This window comes from Ipomoea triloba, chromosome 13, assembly GCF_003576645.1.
Source record: "Ipomoea triloba cultivar NCNSP0323 chromosome 13, ASM357664v1".
NCBI classification, from domain to species: domain Eukaryota; kingdom Viridiplantae; phylum Streptophyta; class Magnoliopsida; order Solanales; family Convolvulaceae; genus Ipomoea; species Ipomoea triloba.
Genome location: NC_044928.1, coordinates 13,285,782 through 13,305,588, shown reverse-complemented (window position 1 = coordinate 13,305,588; position 19,807 = coordinate 13,285,782). Strand labels below are relative to the sequence as shown.

General features: G+C 36.7%; 1 pseudogene; it reads right to left on the bottom strand.

Annotated features, from left to right (window-relative positions):
• Window positions 1-8,029: 8,029 nt before the first annotated feature.
• The window catches only part of LOC116001223, a 16,538-nt pseudogene continuing 4,760 nt past the window's right edge, over window positions 8,030-19,807 (bottom strand).

Here is a 19,807-nt window from a genome sequence, read left to right as displayed (position 1 = left end):
ATTTTTCATGCGCACTAGTTTCATTATGATAATATCAAAGTATCATTTTAGTTTTACTACAGTTTCATTTGACAATATACATTATTGTATGAGCTCTATTTTGTAGTTTCATTTTCCACACACACTAGTTTAATTATAATAATGTCAAAGTATTAATTTAATTATACTCCACGTTCATTTGACAATATATATATGCTATTGTATGGTTCTGGATTTTAGTTTCATTTTCCACACAGACTAATTTTATTTTAACAACACTAAAATATTATTTTAATTATACTACAGTTTCATTTAACAATATACGGTGTTGAATGAGCTCTGTTTTTTAGTTTCATTTTTCACACATATTTGTTTTATTTTAGCAAAACTAAAGTATCATTTTAATTATATTGCAGTTTCATTTGACGACCATGATCCACGTAGCACTATGGACCATGGTCCACTGTATAACAATTGTACGACATACATACCCAACCCATCCGGCAATTTATATCATAGACCATGATCCACATAACATTATGGATTCTGAATTGAAACAACGAGGTACATAATTCATACTCGTAAGGTACATAATTTATAACACAAAACATAAAAAATTACAATACATGACACATAACATAGCATTTTGGACTCAACTGGATTGAAAAGACAAGGTACAAAATTTATATTCGTAAAGTACAAAATTTCATAACACAAGACACAAAACAAATCATAATACTAGACACATAGACATGTTATATTTACTTATTTTCAAATATGATTTTGATGCATAATTTGTGTTCATAGGCACAGAATTTCACAACACATGACATAGAAATTTATAATATAAGACACAATTACTAATTTGTTTCAGGTTCAGAATTCATACTCTTAAGATACAAAATTTTATAACACAAGAGACAAAAAATCAGAATATAACACACATACTTATGAATCAAGGTCCACAATGCAGTGTGAACCCTGTCCCATGATATAACCACCTTCAACGAATTCATCATATATCCTACCCCACAGTTGTTATGCGATGGACCCGGGTCTACCTTGCAAAGTGGACCCAAGTTCATGTTTACAATTTTAAAACTCTATGTTCATAATTTTAGAATTCTATGTTCACAATTTTTGAATTCTATGTTCACAATTACAGAACTCTATGTTCACAATTTCAGAACTCTATATTCAATAGTATAACACAATTTTTGAATCTATATAATAAAATTGTAAATATAGATTTCAAAAATTATGAATATTGAATAATGTAATTTTGGATATTAAGATTTAAAATTGTGAATATAAAGTTCTAAAATTATTAACATAAATTTTAAAATTATAAATATAGAGTTTTTAAATTGTATACATAACATAATTTGCCCCTACCCCACCTCGCATACAAGTTTGTCTTAGCCAACCCATTCATCCTATAAATATATTTATTTGCCCGTACTTCGTAGTTCTACAAAACTACAAAAGTAATTAAGTAATCCAGATAACTCTTTCTATGTGAGAGATCAGACATTAATTTGTTTTATAAAAAATTTGATCGTCAATATTAAAAAATAAAAAATAAAAGGAACATACTTGGCTACCTAATGGATTAAGTTTTCTAGCAATTTAACAACCAAGACACAGCGATTCCAAAAAAAATAACCAAGACACAATAAGACTAAACCTATTATTTTCTTATGGATCAATTTCATGTCCTATAATCATGCGGTGTAAAAATTTCAGTCTATTCTTTCACGCTATGATTTCACTGCCAAATAAACAAACAAGACACAATATCTGAAAAACGTAACTGTATCCATCCTGGCACGTTGTAAGCACATATTACTAAGGTTATCCTTATCCCGAGAAGAAACCATTGGCAAGATGACGTGGGAAAATGATGTGAAATAGTATAACATTTTTTTTTTAAATTGCTTAGTTATATTACAAATTTGCATCTGTTGAAAATTTACAATCCCTAACGGCTGCGGCAGCTTTTGTACTTTAAAAAAAAATTATTTTTGTTTCTTCACTTATTTTTTTTTGTTTTCCTTATTTATTTATTAATGTTCTAAAGTGATGTGATATAGGAGTCCACTTTTTAAAAAAAAAGATTAGATTTGTATGGATGTAGTGTGAATATTAAATGAATTGTAAATTTGATGATGTGAAATAAAGTGGAACCAATTTTTAAAACTGAGAGAGATTTGCAGGGATAAGGATAACCTAATTACACTATTAGGCTATTCTTATCTCTGAAATACTCACTTTTAAACAGTGGTGGAGCCACAATGGGGGCAGCTGCCCCACTCACCCCCCCCCCCATATATAGCCTTTGTATGTATATATGTATATATAATACATTTTAGATATAAGTATATGAAAACAGATATATGTAAACAAATGATTGTTAGTGTAGTTGGTTGGTGCACGTTCTCACCAGTGAAATGGCGAGGGTTCGAATCATTATAGCCTCATTCGCCCCTTGTTAATCTTTTCAAAGCCTTTTTATTCAAATCTTAAGGTAGTAGCCACTAGGTTCCCTTCATAGCTTTTTTAATATATACTATGTATATAAAGTTTTTTTTTAATTTCCTTTTTATAAAGTTTCTTTTTTAAAATTTAGTAATGAGATGTGTAATTTATAATGTGTTTTCTATTTGAATTATTTTATCAAATTAAATATGTTTTCCCTTGTTAATCTTTTCAAAGCCTTTTTATTCAAATTTTAAGGTAGTAGCCACTAGGTTCCCTTCATAGCTTTTTTAATATATACTACGTATATAAAGTTTTTTTTTAATTTCCTTTTTATAAAGTTTCTTTTTTAAAATTTAATAATGAGATGTATAATTTATAATGTGTTTTCTATTTGAATTATTTTATCAAATTAAATATGTTTCATATATTGTTATAAATATTTTTATAAATTTTTTATATGTTTTATTTTTCGTCCATATCTAACAATATTTATGACTATATTAAGTGTTTCATTTTTTGCCCCCACTGAAATTTTTTTCTAGCTCCGCCACTGCTTTTAAAAGTAGATGCTGCTACTCCACATTATCAAATTTGTAATTCCTTCACTATTTTCTTTACATACTTGCAATAATTTCTTACTTTCAAAAGTAGCTCAACTTTCACATCACAATACAATAAAATAACAAAATAATAATAAAATAATTGCAAGCTTGCAAATTTTGCAAGTTTGTAGAACACCTAAACAAAAAAAAAATTAAAATTTTCCACTAATTTATTAAGGGTAACACTTGTGTCAAACCGTCTCACGAGTTTAAATATGTGAGAGACGGCTCAAATATTTAATTAATGAGTCAAATATTTGATTAATGGTCGGATCGTTGACCTCATTAATCAAAGACCCGACCCGTCTCATAGATTGAGACTCGTGAGATGGTCTCACACAAGTTTTTGCCATTTATCCACATCACTTTGCAAACACCATCCTTTTAGGAATGGAGTCGACCTTATAATCTTGGGTCACACTTGTGTGAGACGGGTCAAAGTGAGTCGATTCAATATGCAAGTGTAATACTTATAGTAGCAAATGTAATACTAAATCAAAAATAAAATATTTGTTACTTATAAGGGAAAACATAATACTTTTGAGGACAAATGTAATAATTTTATATTTTGATGTAAAAGTATTACTTTTTTTTTTAATCAAAAGTATTACATTTTCCCTTATAAGTAATGTTGCACTTATAAGAAAAATATAATAATATTGATGAAAAATGTAATACAAATTTTTGCCTATAATCTTCACTACTACAGAAATGGTATACTACATCACTTATTAGACAATGATTTTTTAAATAACCGCCATCTAATAAATTTTGTTATATTACGTCGATCACTTAATAGACAACGATTATTTAAATAACCGTCGTATATATCTTAATTAATTTTTTTTTACATCACTTAATAGACGATAGTTTTTTAAACAACTGTCATCTAATATATTTTGTTATAATATGTCACTTAATATATGACGATTTTTTAAATAACCTTCGTATATACCTTCATTCATTTCTTTTATTTTTTAAATTGAAGTATATACAGCTGTTATACAATTAACCGCCGTGTATACCTTAATTTATTTTTTTTTAGTTTTTTTTTAAATTGGTATATAAGACAGTTATATGAAGAACCGTTGTATATACTAATTTGTTTTTTAAAATATTTATAGTATATATGACGGTTATACGCCTAACTGTTGTATATACTATATATGTTTTTATTTAAATATTTAGAGTATATATGGTGGTTATACAATAATCGTTGTATATATTATATTTATTTTTAAATTATTTTAAATATTTATAGTATATATAGCTGTTTTTATATAACCTTTGTATATACTATATATTTTTATTTTTTAAAAAAATATTTATAATATATATGGAGGTTATATACGCCTAACTGATGTATATACTATATATAGTTTTTAAATTTTTTAAAAAATATTTAGAGTATGTATGTTTGTTATAGTTGTAATCGTCGTATATACTTTATTTACTTTTCAAAATTATTTATAGTATTTACGGCGATTTTTTTAATTAACTGCAGTCTAATATTTTATTATTATATTTATTTATTTATATTAAATTACTAACCCTAAACACCCCACCCGATCCCTCTCTGGCGAAATATGATGATTTTCCCCAAAAAATTTATGGTAATTTTTCGGCACAGGTAGCTCTATTCACGACAGTTTGAACTGGTGGTCGTCTCCACCAGTCTAAGACGGACCGACCCTAGTGACGGCGAGTGAACTACCGTATAATATATACGGCGGTTATTATTCAGAACCGTCGTATAAAGTACACTTTAGATGACGATTAATTATTATTTTGGAACCGTCTTATAAAGTGTATATGTAATGCGTAAATTTGTTATAGACAACGAGTATTATTTGGACCCGCATTATAAAGTATATGTAGTGCGTAAATTTGTTATAGACGGCGGTTATTATTCGGAACCGCCTTATAAAGTATATATGTAATGCATAAATTTGTTATAGACGACGATTATTATTCGGAACCGCCTTATAAAGTATATATGTAATGCGTCAATCTGTTATAGAGGGCGGTTATTGTTTGGAACTGCCTTATAAAGTATATATGCAATGTGTAAATTTGTTATAGACAGCGATTATTATTCAGAACTGTCGTATAAAATACATTTTAGATGGCAGTTATTATTTGGAACCACCTTATAAAGTATATATGTAATGCGTAAATTTTTTTATAAATGGTAGTTATCATTTGGAACTGCCTTATAAAGTATATGTAATGCGGAAATTTGTTATAGACGACGATTATTATTCGGAACTACCTTATAAAGTATATATATATTTAGGCTCTGTTTGGCAGAGCATATAGTTTATTTTAAGCTACTAATAAGCTATAAGCTCTGTTTGGTAATGTTCCTAAAATAAGCTAGTAGCTTAAAATAATAGCTTATTTTTTAACGCTACCTTTAGGTAGCGTTTCAAAATAAGCTAGTAGCTTCCTAACTTTTTTTCCTTATTATTTTAATGAAATGACATCATTTACCCTTCCCAATTAAAACCTCTTTTGTTCTTCTTTATTCGCAACTTTCACGCTAATCGCTTCATCTTCATTCGCACTCCGCAGAAGCATCGCCCATCAGCCACCTCGCTCCACAGTCTGCAACCGGCCAATCGTCATAGCACCAATAGGTATGTATATATTTATTTTGTTGTATTACTTGTATATATTTGGTCTATTGCATTTCGTATATCCGTAAGCTTGTATATGATGATATATATTTCATTGTATTAATTGTATTACTTGAATGGTTGGACTGCGTGTATATGATATATATTTCATTGTATTCCTTCATTTATATATATATATATATATATATATATATATATATATATATATATATATATATATATATATTAATGTAATCTGCATTGTCTGTTTTTTATATAATCTATATATTAATGTAATCTGCAGTGTTTTTGATATAATGTAATTTCAAGAATTAAAGTAAGTTTTTGCAGTGTTTGTAATATGTAGGATTCTACCCAAGTATTCAACTACTCATGCTTGTTTAAATTGGATTATTTAAATTATTTGATGTGTTTAGCCTCATTAAACTGAAACTTTAACTTATTATTATTATTACTAGCATTTTCGCCCATGCATTGCACGGAATGGATTTGCTATAATATTTTAAGAATATTGCATTGCACGGAATGGATTTGCTATAATATTTTAAGAATATTTGGTTGCACGGAATGGATTTGCTATAATATTTTAAGAATATTTGGATCCACGGAATGGATTTGCTATAATATTTTAAGAATATTTGGATCGATATACAATTATATAAATTATAACATCAAATATTATATAGCGCAATTGATGAAACTTGTTGGACCGATTATGTTTTCTGATGTTTTCCTTACTTGAATTAGAGCAAATAATTGTCCAATTACTCGTGCGATGCACAGATAAATTTTTTTGATTATATATTTAGATAATAAAAATAAATATAAAATTATAAAAAAAATTATATTGAAAATTTACATTTATTTGATTATAAGATTAGTGCAAAAGTATTACTCAATTAATTGATAATATATGACTTATTTGTCTACAATTATCTTAAAAAGATCAATATGTAATATGACTTATGTAATTATATTATTACTAAAATAAATATGAGAAAAATTAGAAATAATTTAATTATTATTTTTTTGAAAGCAATTTAATAATAATTATTATAAAAATAAATTCAACGACCAATATTTAGTTTAATTATCATATTAATTATTAGGCAATTATTAATAGTCAATTACACTAATATATGTGTAATTATACTTTTATAACTTAAGTATATTCATGTTCACTGTATCGCATTTAGTTTTTTCTTCCTTCTCGATATTTGAATGAATTAATTGTAATTATTATAAATAATCTAACAACCCATGTTTAATTAATTTTTTCTAAGTTTAAATAATTTAAAGTTTTCGAAACGAAAGTGTAATTAACTTTCTTAAAAGCTTTTTAAAAATAATTTTCAGTCAATTAGTAATGTCCTTTTCCTTTTCAATTTGCCTAATTTCCATTTCTTTTTTCGTTAGAATCTTTTTATATTTACAATCAATTAGTAAAATCATTTTTCTTTTCCATTTCATCTTTACTATTATTTGGGCAGAAATTTCACAAAGGATTATTTTATATTTATTAATAGTAGTATAGATATAGAAGTATAGATAAGTATTTGAATTATTATTATTGGTGTAAATAATAATTAATAAATTATTTTTTCTTATAAAATTAGGTCGAATTTGTTTTCATTATTCTCACAATTATAATGATTTAATTATTGTCATAATTTGGTAAATAAAATTGTGTTACCAATTAAACTTTATTAAAATTTAGCAATATTAAATAAAATAATATCTTGACCGCAACAACAAAATTTGCAGATTTGAAAGTTCATAATATAGGATTAGGGATTTATATAAGGTTGTATCGTATTACGATAGAATTGTAGTATGATAGGAATTGTAATGTAGAATTGTGATACAATAGGAATTGTAATGTAGGATTGTACAACGAATAAGAAAATAGGAAATAATCGTATCCTAAATATTATATTGTAGGGCTGTTTTGGGCGGGAAGCTTAAAGTGAGAATTTAGTTTTTATATATAGTAGTCTTATTACGATAGAATTGCAGTATGATAGGAACTGTAATGTAGAATTGTACAACGAATAGGAACATAGGAAATAATCGCATTCTAAATATTGTAGGATTGTTTTGGGCGGGAAGTTTAAAGTGAGGATTTTGTTTATATATATATACTAGCATAGTACCCGTGCGATGCACGGTCTAAAAATTACATTTTAATTTGTAATGTTATTTTATTGTAATGCACAAAACGATTGTGTATTGTGATAATAAACTACAAATATAGCATCATAATAGTTTATCATAGGATATTGCAAGACCAACAACAAAAAACATTGACATTGAAAATTATCATTTTATTTACAAATTATTAAAAACTTCATAGTAGACAACATTCGTTGTTGAAGTACAATTCTTATTCAGATCATTACAAATTACAATTTTTAGACCATTAGGATTGCTAACTCTAGACGCAGCCACATATAATTGTCCGTGTACAAACACTGGTTTCTTCAATAGCAACCCAACATGAGATAGTGTTTGACCTTGACTTTTATTTATTGTCATGGCATATGACAACATCAATGGGAACTGTTTCCTTTGGAATTTGAAAGGCAATCTTGTATCTGATGGAGTCATAGACATTCTAGGTATCAAGACGGAACTACCGGCATTGTCACCAGTCATTATTTTGGCTTCAATAACATGCTCGGACAATCTTGTAATAACCAATCTCGTACCATTACATAAGCCTAATGAGTGATCAATTTTTCGCAACAACATTACAGGTGATCCAACTTTCAATGTTAATGCATGGTTTGGAATCCCAGATGCTCGCAACCCATTGAGAAACTCTGGAGTATGAACATCTCCCAGTATACCATTGGTTGAGTCTGATTTACAGGTAGTGTCACAACTGAAGTATGTTTTACACTCAGCTGTATGCAATTCACTCATATACTCATTTATTGCGTTGACAACAACAAGTGTTGGCGCTAGTATGGCACGACCTTGCATATAGTTGTGACCACATCTATCGTTCAAAAACTCTGGAAATATGCTATTAACAATCACCTTAATCGGATCATTATCACATGGTAATAACAAATTATTTGGAATATCAACATCCGCATAGCCATCATTGGGGTCACCAATTGTTCCATCACCTGTAGAAGCAATCCAATTAGCAAACTTCTCAACTTCAAACTGATCCACACCAGCTTCTATTCTTTTGAGACGAAGATTCTTTGTCAATCGCAAAAGTCTACAACTATTCCACAAATATGAGGAATTTATAGTTGCACCAACAATATCTTGCCTTGTGCCTTTTGGAATCACGGGCAATATTTGCCTAAAGTCTCCACCAAATACAATTGTCTTTCCACCAAATGTTTGGTCAGAACTTAAAGGATTGTTGAACCTAAGCAAGTCTCTCATCGTCCTATCAAGAGCTTCAAAACAATGTTTGTGCATCATAGGAGCCTCATCCCATATTATTAGCTTTGTCTTTATAACCAACTCAGCAAGGTGACTACCATGTTTTATGTTACATGTTGAATCCTCATTTACTGATATGAGTATTGAAAATCTTGAATGTGCAGTTCGACCACCAGGTAGAAGCAAGGAAGCGATACCACTTGAAGCTACATTAATGACAATGTCACCTCTAGAACGCAACGATGCTGATAACGCCTTCCAAAGAAAGGTTTTTCCAGTACCACCGTAACCATATACGAAGAATAAACCACCATTATTTTTCTGAACATCTCCCATTATCGTGTCGTATACAACCCTTTGTTCATCTGTGAATTTTGAAATTAACATCTCGCTCTCCTTAGATAGAGCTTCACGATCATATGACAATTCCTCCAACAACAATCTATTACTCAGTAATGATATATCAGCTAAGTTGGGCAATGGCATTGGTGGGAAGTCTTTTAAAGACTTATTATAAACTTGTAACAATTTCTCTATTTCCATCAAAGCATAATTTTTCTTCGATTCTTCCGTCAAGATCAAGTCTGTAGTAATCATTATTACTGTGAGACAAATTAAATTAAAATATGTTGCAAAATGAATAATATTTTAAAATATAAATGATAATAAACCTTGATTCCCAGCTATTTGCCTATGGTAGAATTCTGCATCTTCAGAAAGGTGTTGCCATGTAGCATTCCAAACAGATTCTGGCCTTGACACTGAACTTGATGTTAGCAATATAACAAAAAGTTTTCTCATTGAGTGACCAGATGACCAATGACTTGCCTCATTGATTGCATCAATATATTCCTTATCATCATCTAGCAAACCGCGGGCATAACATGCATCCTTGAAGGTCAAGTGGCTTACACCATTAAAGGTCTTGATGTCTTCAAAATTGGTAGGACCACGTACTATGTTCAAAAGACACCTTAAGTGATATATTTCGCCACTTCCCGGTGGGACATAAAATATACGACCAATGGAAAAACCCTTCTTCCTTGGATGCCATTCACGAACATTCTTTTTCCAAACAAACTTATTTGGCATCTCAATGTACGTTAAAAGTCTTGCATCAGGATATTTCTTGTTAGCTTCAAACCAAGCAGTAAACATGCTTTGAGCTACGGTCGGACGACTTAACACTCGTTCAATACTGTCATCATCCTAAAAAATCACTGATTGACAGTCTGGCAGATGAAAACTCAATCTCTCCACAGATGGCGTTCTAAATTGGACGTCATAACTAAACAGTCGCCATGTGGCCTCACATGCAGACACATAACGACAATCGTAGTACATGCCTATCTCATCTATAACCTCATCAGAATTTTCATCCACTGTGCTTTTATAAAATTGCGCAGTCACTCTATCGTTTCCCTTGTTCACATATTTGAAAAGGTATTTGATAGACCTTGATTGGTTACACCACTCAACATTGATGTGTGCATTGTATTTCAGAAGAAGGTACCTGTTATGTGGGACTACATATTGATTATCCAGCTGTGTATCATTTTTCACTACTTTTCGACTATTGTCACGTCTCCTATACTTTGGGTAACCATCCTCATCTAAGGTAGAAGATTCTACAAATTTCTTTGGAAAATGTTTTGAACATTTTCCGTTTACCATGCATGGAGACTTTTTATTTGCCACACCACATGGCCCATGAATCATGAATTCCTCGACTGCATTAAAGTAGTTGATATCTTGATCTTTATCAGGAATCTCTGCTGAGATAATATTATCCATATAGGCCGTTGATAATTCAACACATTGTCTTGACAGAAACAGTAGAATATGGGCATGAGGCAAGCCTCTCTTTTGAAATTCAATTGTATATATGACTGAAAAAAAAAATCTTACTATATAACATATTATTGAAATATTATATGTATGAATTTAAGCTAAACATTAATACTCACTAACCTGAATTAACCTCCCCAAATAATTGACCAAGCCTTATATCCCTGATAAGAGAATCCAATTTCATTTTGAAAATGCGACAAATTATGTCAGGTCTGTCCTCGGCATTTAATCCTCGTTTCTTTATATAGCACTGAATCTCTGGCCACTTTGGGTTACATGTAAATGTAATAAACAAATTCGGGTACCCAATCCATCGACAAATAGCCATGGCATCTTGATAATTCTGTATCATGTATCTAGCTCCCCCTGTGAAGCTTGATGGTAATACAATTCGCCTACCTTGAGTGCTAGGGTCAACTTCACCCTGTGTCAATGCATCTGACAATCCTTTGTATGCTTCACACCTCAATGCCTTTTGATTTTGCCTAATGTATGTTAGTCTACTGGATTCGACCATGGTGTACGCATCAACCAAAAACTGCTGCAACAATCTCTTTGAGAACAGTAGTGTGTTGACCTCCTCTAGCCTCTCGTGTATACGGAAAGCGAAAAACTCCCTTTGGGATATTCGTTGCCTTCCAAGAGCAGAACTTGAACTTGGTACATTGAATTGTATATCTTCACGATATCCATCCTCACCGTATGGGAACAGAATAGGATATTGTAAGGGAAGATAAGATGGATTCAACTCACTTATACGCTTCAATTCTCCACATTTGGACTCAACCAAAATATCTCGTTGTCCTAACATTGGATCTAGATCACCAACTATTAGAGCTGCAACTTCAGAAACCGTTGGTAAGTTATAGGTTCTTGCATCACTATTTCTTTTACCAATGAGTCTCATTTTAACTTCCACTCGTGGATTAGACTCAATCTCACACTTAGCCATCCGAAATGATTTAACTAACACATTATGCTCATCTAATACTTCTTTAATGTCTGCAACAACACCTTCATGAATTGTGTTTTTTCCACCGTCATTCCTATAAAATCATCAAAACATGTATACTTTATTAAACTATTCATTAAACTTCCGCATATGCTTAATTAATAATTTGTTGTAAATTTTTTGAAACAACACCTGAATTTGTTGATACGATTGTTGACCTCGTGTTGAGTATCGTGTATGTAAAGCTGGGCAAATTTTGGTTGATTACCCTCTACGGGTAATAAGCTTCCAATGAGATGAAAATTTTGACCATTTATCCTAAAAATTGGTGGGGCATTTCCATTGTTTATAGACTTGTCAACTTTACCGCCCATTGAAGTGAAGCAGAACATACTATTATATGTCCTAATATGTTCTAAGAAACTTGTCCTTTTTTCATCATGAACAAAAAAAAGATCATGCAATTTTTTTGGTGGTACTGTCATTGACGGTAACTTAATCTTTCCATGTGAACAACAGACTGAATATTTGGGTGATATGCTAACAACCGATTTGTTTACCCTTTCCTCATACCAGAAAATGGCATTGCAATGATCACATTTGTATTCCGGATCACCTAAATCTGCATATTCAACTACAAAACCCAAAAGACGTAATAAAATAAGTTTAGTAAATAAATATGACAAACAAAAAGAATTGAGACCTTAGTATAAAAAAAAAGTAATTTAACCCTGACCAATAGTACAATTTTCTTCAATTTCTTGTGTCTGGTAAACATCATCCAAATCTTGTGATAAATTCCTTGGAATGAACATTGCTTGTGAACATGTTTTAGTATCTAACTCCATTGCCATACTTGAACTTTTATTGTAGTTCATATCTTGTTCAGCTAGTTTTAAAATGAGCAGAGGTTTTATATATGTTTGAAACGCAGTTAAAAATGTATACTAAGAATTACATAATTTTGAATATATTAATGTACATATTTGATTTCTCCCGGGCGAAGTCATGCTGAGAGAGTTGTATAAACAACTTGTGCTTGACCGTGTATGTAATTGATTTCCTGTCACGACATTTGATGTGCCTATAAATTTAAATAAACTCCCTTTACTAAAACAATAAATGATTTAGTACTATTTGTAAAAAAAAAAGAAGGTAGTTTTACCTATCTATACACATACCATTTGTAATATCACTCAACGGTATAGTTGAATACATTGGTAACTGAGATTGGACATCCTTTTGCATAGGTGTACAAAAAGACTTGTTCTTTAGGATTCTTTCGTTACCTAAGAATTGCTCATTTTTGAAAAGTAATTATAATCATGTTGATGGGTAAATATGCACATGTACTAGTCGGTCCGTAAATCACCTGTCCGTCGGTCACCCAACCTGTCCATCAACGGTCACCCAACGGTCCGTCGACGGTCGCCCGGTTCGTCGGCCGCATGATCGGAAGCAACACACCTTGTGGATTGGAGGCTCACGAGCGCAACAGTTGCTTGATGTGACGACCGACAACTTTTCGGGAACAGAGGATCCGTGTTTTCATCACCTCGAGCAACTCAACCACTTCGAGCAAACCGATGCGCATTTTGCGGAGTGACAGCCCATATGTCCTCCACTTGCATATCAGACACCATGTGCATAGTGAATCCACTTTGTATAAATAGGGGTCATTCCCCTCACTGGAGGGGGGACTCATCAGTACTACACTAATACACTTGCGATTTGCCGATTGTCTTTCTCCTGCTTACTCTTTATCACTGTTCGTCACCCGTAGAGCGATATAGCTTCGAACCGCTCAGTCGTTGACCGGTAGACCGACCGTCTGACCGGCCGAGCGACATTCTTCACTACACGTAACACACGTATCCGTAGCGTAATCGTAGACCCCGTTTACATTTACGCTATCATTGGCGCCGTCTGTGGGGATTGAACGAGTCACTCTGTTCTATCCCTTTATCTTTTCTTTCTTCACACTAGTATCCATCTTAAGATGACGAACAGTAGGAAAAGTTTGAGCCAAACTCATGCGCGTAGGGGGAGCCCGACTCGGTTGGTCGGACCTCACCCTGACAATGTAGTTGAAACACTCCCTGAAGATGATCTACGTCGGCAATTGGAACGATCCAGGAGCCTAATGAACGAGTTGACATCCAACCAGAGGCAAGATGCACGACCTACCCAACCGGTCAACCCGAATGCAGGCGGACATGCAAGGCAAACGAGCTTTCAAATTCCAGTGACATATGCCATGTTGCCCCCAACTGGCCAAATGCTGACTCCACCACCAGGTGCACTTGGGGGGAACCCGTTGCAAGGGACTCCACAACAAGGATTGACTCCGGTATACCAACCGTGGCCGGGAACTCCCGGATACTATGTTGTATCACCCACTCCCCAAATGCTTGCAATTCCTCAAATCCCTGCCGTGGAACAACAGGCGCCCCGACCTTCCCAGAGGCAACAGTCGCACCCCCAACCTCAAGATCGTAACTTGGAGGAAGTCCAATCTACGGATCGCACACGGAGGTCCAATCGAGAGGGACATCGGTATGACCCCATTCAACGTAGGAGCGCTTTTGATCGCATCCGGAATAGCGTTAGATCTCGGTTGGGGCCCCAAAATAACAATGAACACGCGAGACAAAGACCCCAAATGACTGTAGAGGAAAGCAGCACTGGGAGTGCACAACATGGGGACGCCCATTTAGCTGGCAGAAGGGTCCGACCTGTCGGTCGGGTGAGTGATCGGCAGACCAATCGAGTAGGCGATCAACCGGTTAGGGAAGAGAGGCAACTCGATGAGGAGGATAGTCCCCGACTCCAAATGGCCAGGATGCAGGAAAGAATAGATCGTTTACAACAAGAGCTTCGCGAGAGAGTCGGCGCGGGAAAAGAACCATCATGCTCGCTGGTTGCCACCCCCTTTACGGACGACATCATGAGTGCCCACTATCCGCAGGACCTCCAAATCCCGCTGGCTCACACTTATTCCGGAAGGTACGACCCGCAAGAGCATGTCGACATGTACTATGGCAACATGTTGATGTTGGGAGTAAGCGATGCAGTCATTTGTAGAGCTTTCTTCGCTACCTTAGTCGGTAAGGCGGCCGAATGGTTCAAGGGTTTGGAGCAGGGGTCGATCAGAAATTTTGGTCAGTTGGCCGATAAGTTTGTAAAGCGTTTCGCTGCAAGTAAATCGAGAAAGAAATCTTACACTTGCCTGAACAAGGTAAACCAAGCTGTGGGAGAACCGTTGTCTACTTTCCTATTCAGATGGGAACGTGAGGTTGATGAGGTTGAACCGATGGAGGACCGGGTGGCAATCCAAGCTTTCCTTGCATCACTTTGTTCCGGGACGCTCTACTACGACCTCATAGTTAATCCCCCCCGAACTTATGAGGATGCCATCACCAGAGCCAAGCATCATGCAGATGCCACCGAAGCTAACATGGCAAAGAGACGCGATGAGCAGCCGGTCAATCGGGACAGAGGCCACGATCAAAGGAAAAATAAACCACCGTTCAGACACGTCAAACAATACAATCGACCAGAAGATGTACCACGTTTCACTCCGTTGAACAGACCCCTGGTGGAAGTCTTGCAGTTTGCCGAGCAATGCAATTTGATCCACCCACCGGAGCCGATACCCGAGGGGGAGGACAAGAGAAAGTATTGTGCTTTCCACAGAGTCAAGGGACACAATACTTCGGAGTGCATGGCCTTGCGCATGCTCATTGAACAACTCATTCAGAAGGGAGAGTTGAGGCAATTTGTGATGAAGGAGGATAGAAATCAAAGAAAAACGGAGAGGAATGTGATGAAAAGGAATCCCGAAAGGCACGACGAGGCATTCGTCCCACCCAGGTTAGCTGATGAGAAGGCGGTCGGAAAGAAACCAGTGATCCACGTCATCTATGGGGGCCCTGAAGGAGGCGACTCTTCACGACAAAGGAAGCAATGGGCGAGAAACTTATACGTTGGGACGATTCATTCGGAACCTCGAGAGAAGAGAAAGCGTACAGAACCAATACTTTTCACTGACGATGATCTACCATTCCATGGGGAAGCCCAAAATGATCCACTCGTCATCACGCTAGATGTCAACGGAACGGATGTCCAGCGGGTGCTGGTTGACACGGGGAGCTCGGTGAACATCTTATATTTTGATGTCTTTGCTCAATTGGGTCTGTCCACCGATCAGTTAACCCCCATTCGGACCCCGTTGTCGGGTTTCACCGGTGACTCCATAGAAGCAGAGGGAGTCATCAGCTTGAATGTGGAGTTGGGCAGCCAACCAAACATATTGAAGACTACCATGGACTTTGTGGTAGTGAAATTGAAGTGTGTTCACAACGCCATACTTGGGCGACCAGGTATCACTCGCGCAGCTGCTATTATATCCATGAACCACTTGTGCATGAAGTTTCATACACCCAATGGGGTTGGAGTGGTTCGAGGAGACCAACGTGCTGCTCGACAGTGCTACGTGCGAGCAGTCAAACAGTCGGACCGGGAGGAAGACAGGATTCACACCATATCCCAGCAGGTAGATCGCGGAGAAGAGAGGGAAAAACCGCAACCTGCCTCAGAATTGGAAGAGATAGTACTTGACTCCGACCGACCAGAAAGGGTGGTTAAAATCGGTCGGGGACTCCCTGCAGACCTACGTGAGGACATCATCGGAGTGTTGCAGGAGTACAAAGACGTTTTTGCTTGGGGACCGGAAGACATGCCCGGGGTTGATCGGTCTGTCATTTGCCACCGCTTATCAATTCAACCAGGTTCGAAACCAGTCAAGCAAAAGAAAAGGCACCTGTCAAGCGAAAGGAGAGAATTCGTGAAAAAGGAAACCGCCACCCTCTTGTCGGTAGGGCACATCCGAGAGGTCCTCTACCCGGAGTGGTTAGCCAATGTAGTCCTCGCGCCTAAACCGCCAACATGGAGAATGTGTGTTGACTACACTGATTTGAACAAAGCTTGCCCGAAGGATCCATATCCCCTACCAAATCCTGACCAGATGGTTGATGAAACGGCTGGGTGTGAGCTGTTGAGTTTCATGGACGCCTTCAAAGGATACCATCAAATCTTCATGAGCAAGGAAGATGAAGAGAAGACTGCTTTCATCACTCCGGACGGAGTGTTTTGCTACGTGGTAATGGCGTTTGGTTTGCGGAACTCTGGAGCCACATACCAACGGATGGTGAACAAATTGTTTAAAGGTTTGCTCGGATCAACTATGGAAGCATATGTGGATGACATGCTCATCAAGAGTCGATTAAAAGAAACTCATCCTACCGATCTTGCCCGGGCGTTCAAGGTGATGGAAACTTTCAACTTGCGTCTGAACCCAAGTAAGTGTACCTTTGCTGTTCAGACGGGAAAATTCTTGGGGTTCATGATGACGGGGCGGGGGATTGAGCCAAATCCCGAGAAGGTCAGAGCGATAATGGAGATGCAACCCCCCCGATCGGTCAAGGATGTTCAGCGACTGACTGGTCGACTAGCAGCGCTTAGCCGTTTCCTATCCAAGTCAGCCGAAAAGTCTCTGCCGTTCTTTCAGATTCTGAAAAAATCAAATGGCTTTGAGTGGACACCGGCTTGTCAATCGGCTTTTGAAGGTCTGAAGGTATACTTGAGCTCCGCACCAGTCCTCTCGAAGCCGGAGAAAGATGAGGTCTTATTCGTTTATTTGGCCGTGTCCGACCGAGCGGTCAGTTCCGTGCTTGTCCGCGAAGAAGCTAAGGGAATTCAGAAGCCGATTTACTACGTGAGCAAAGCTCTTCAAGGAGCAGAGCTGAGGTACACAAAATTTGAGAAGACCGCGTTGGCGCTCTGGGTGACGGCCAGAAGACTTGCAGCTTACTTCCAAGCTCACCCGATAGTAGTGTTAACCGATCAACCGTTGGGAACGATCCTCAGGAATCCAACATCATCAGGACGATTGATCAAATGGGCCATGATGCTCACCCAGTTCGCGATTGAGTATAAGCCCCGTCCTGCCATCAAGGGTCAAGCATTGGCTGACTTCATCGTCGAATGCACCGCACGCGATCCGGAACCTGACCGACCGACTGCCCTAGAAGAACCATGGTGGGAAGTTTCTACTGATGGGTCGTCAAGTAAGAAGGGATGTGGGGGTGGAATTGTGCTCACATCACCCGAAGGCTTCAAGATTTATCAAGCCTTGATTTTCAAATTTCAACCTACCAACAACGAAGCAGAATACGAGGCACTCATAGGCGGGTTGCGACTGGCCAAGCAGATGAAGGCCGAACGGTTAAGGGCACGGTCAGACTCCCGGTTGATAATCGGACAGCTATCCAGCACGATCGATGCAAAGGAAGATCGAATGATACAGTACAAAGATATTGCGCTCGAATTGTTGCAACAATTCAAAAAATACGAGCTGATCCAAGTATCAAGGATGGAGAACACGGACGCTGACATGCTCTCCAAGTTGACTCAAGAAGCTCCTGAATACGTGTCCAAGATTGCACGTATTGAAGAAATTGGAGCGCCAAGCATTGATGTCATAGAAGTCAGACCGGTTGAGATAGGCGAGCCAGATTGGATGTACGACTTGAAGAATTACATCGCCAACGGCACTCTACCGGACGACTCTTCCCGGGCAAAGAAAGTTAAGTTAAGGGCACCACGTTTTCAATTGGTTGATGATAGGCTCTACAAAAGATCATATGGCGGACCGCTGCTCCGGTGCTTAACTAGCGACGAGGCGAAAGTAGTGATGGAAGAAGTTCATGAAGGGATCTGTTCTGCCCATCAAGGACCAAGAACACTCGCGCAAAAGATCATTCTGATGGGTTACTATTGGCCTTCGATCAACCTGGATTGCGAGCAGTACGTTCGACGATGCGCCACTTGTCAAGAATTTCATAAGTTACCCGGTCGACCGGCCACCTACTATCAACCGGTCAGCGAAGTAATACCTTTTGCAAGGTGGGGTGTGGATCTGATCGGAGCATTCCCGATAGCAGCCGGACGCAAAAAGTATGTGATAGTGGCGATCGACTACTTCACCAAGTGGGTGGAAGCAAAAGCGTTGGCAACCATCACTTCTCAACAGTGTCAAAAGTTTCTTTGGAAAAATGTGATTACTCGCTTCGGGGTACCTGTTCAATTGATCACAGACAACGGGACACAATTTGACAGCCGACCGTTTAAGAACTTCATGGCTCATTTGGGCATAAAGCATACCCGAGTGGCCGTAGCATACCCACAATCAAATGGTCAAGTGGAGAACACCAACCGGACGATCTTGGATGGATTGAAAAAGAAGTTGCAAACTGCAGGTCGAGGCTGGGTTGATGAGCTTTCATATGTTCTTTGGACATATCGAACCACCCCGCGTCGGGCAACGAATGAGACACCTTTCTCGCTGACATATGGATTCGAGGCAAGAGTCCCGATTGAAGCATGGCTCCCTACCACCCGGGAAAGAAATTACGATCCGGAAGTGAATGATGAGATGCAAGGTACGGAACTCAATTTCATAGACGAAAAAAGGGACATGGCAGCTCGAAGGTTAATAGAATATCAGAGGAATGCCAAAGTAGCCCATGACGGTCGAGTGAACCCACGATATTTCCAAGTAGGAGATCTGGTCCTACGGCGGAGGGAAGCTAGCAAGCCGACTGATCACGGAAAATTTGCCAAGAAGTGGGAAGGACCCTACAGGGTCTCTGCAATGGTTCAGCCAGGTACCTATAAGTTAGAGACTCTTTCTGGTCGATTAGTCGCCCGAGTGTGGAACTCTGAGCACCTTATTAAATTTCACAAGTAGTTTGGTTGTTGGAATGTAACTTGCATCTAGAATAATTAAGTCGCAGTGTTTTTGGAATTTTTTCACTGTAATCTTGCTTGGTGTAAGT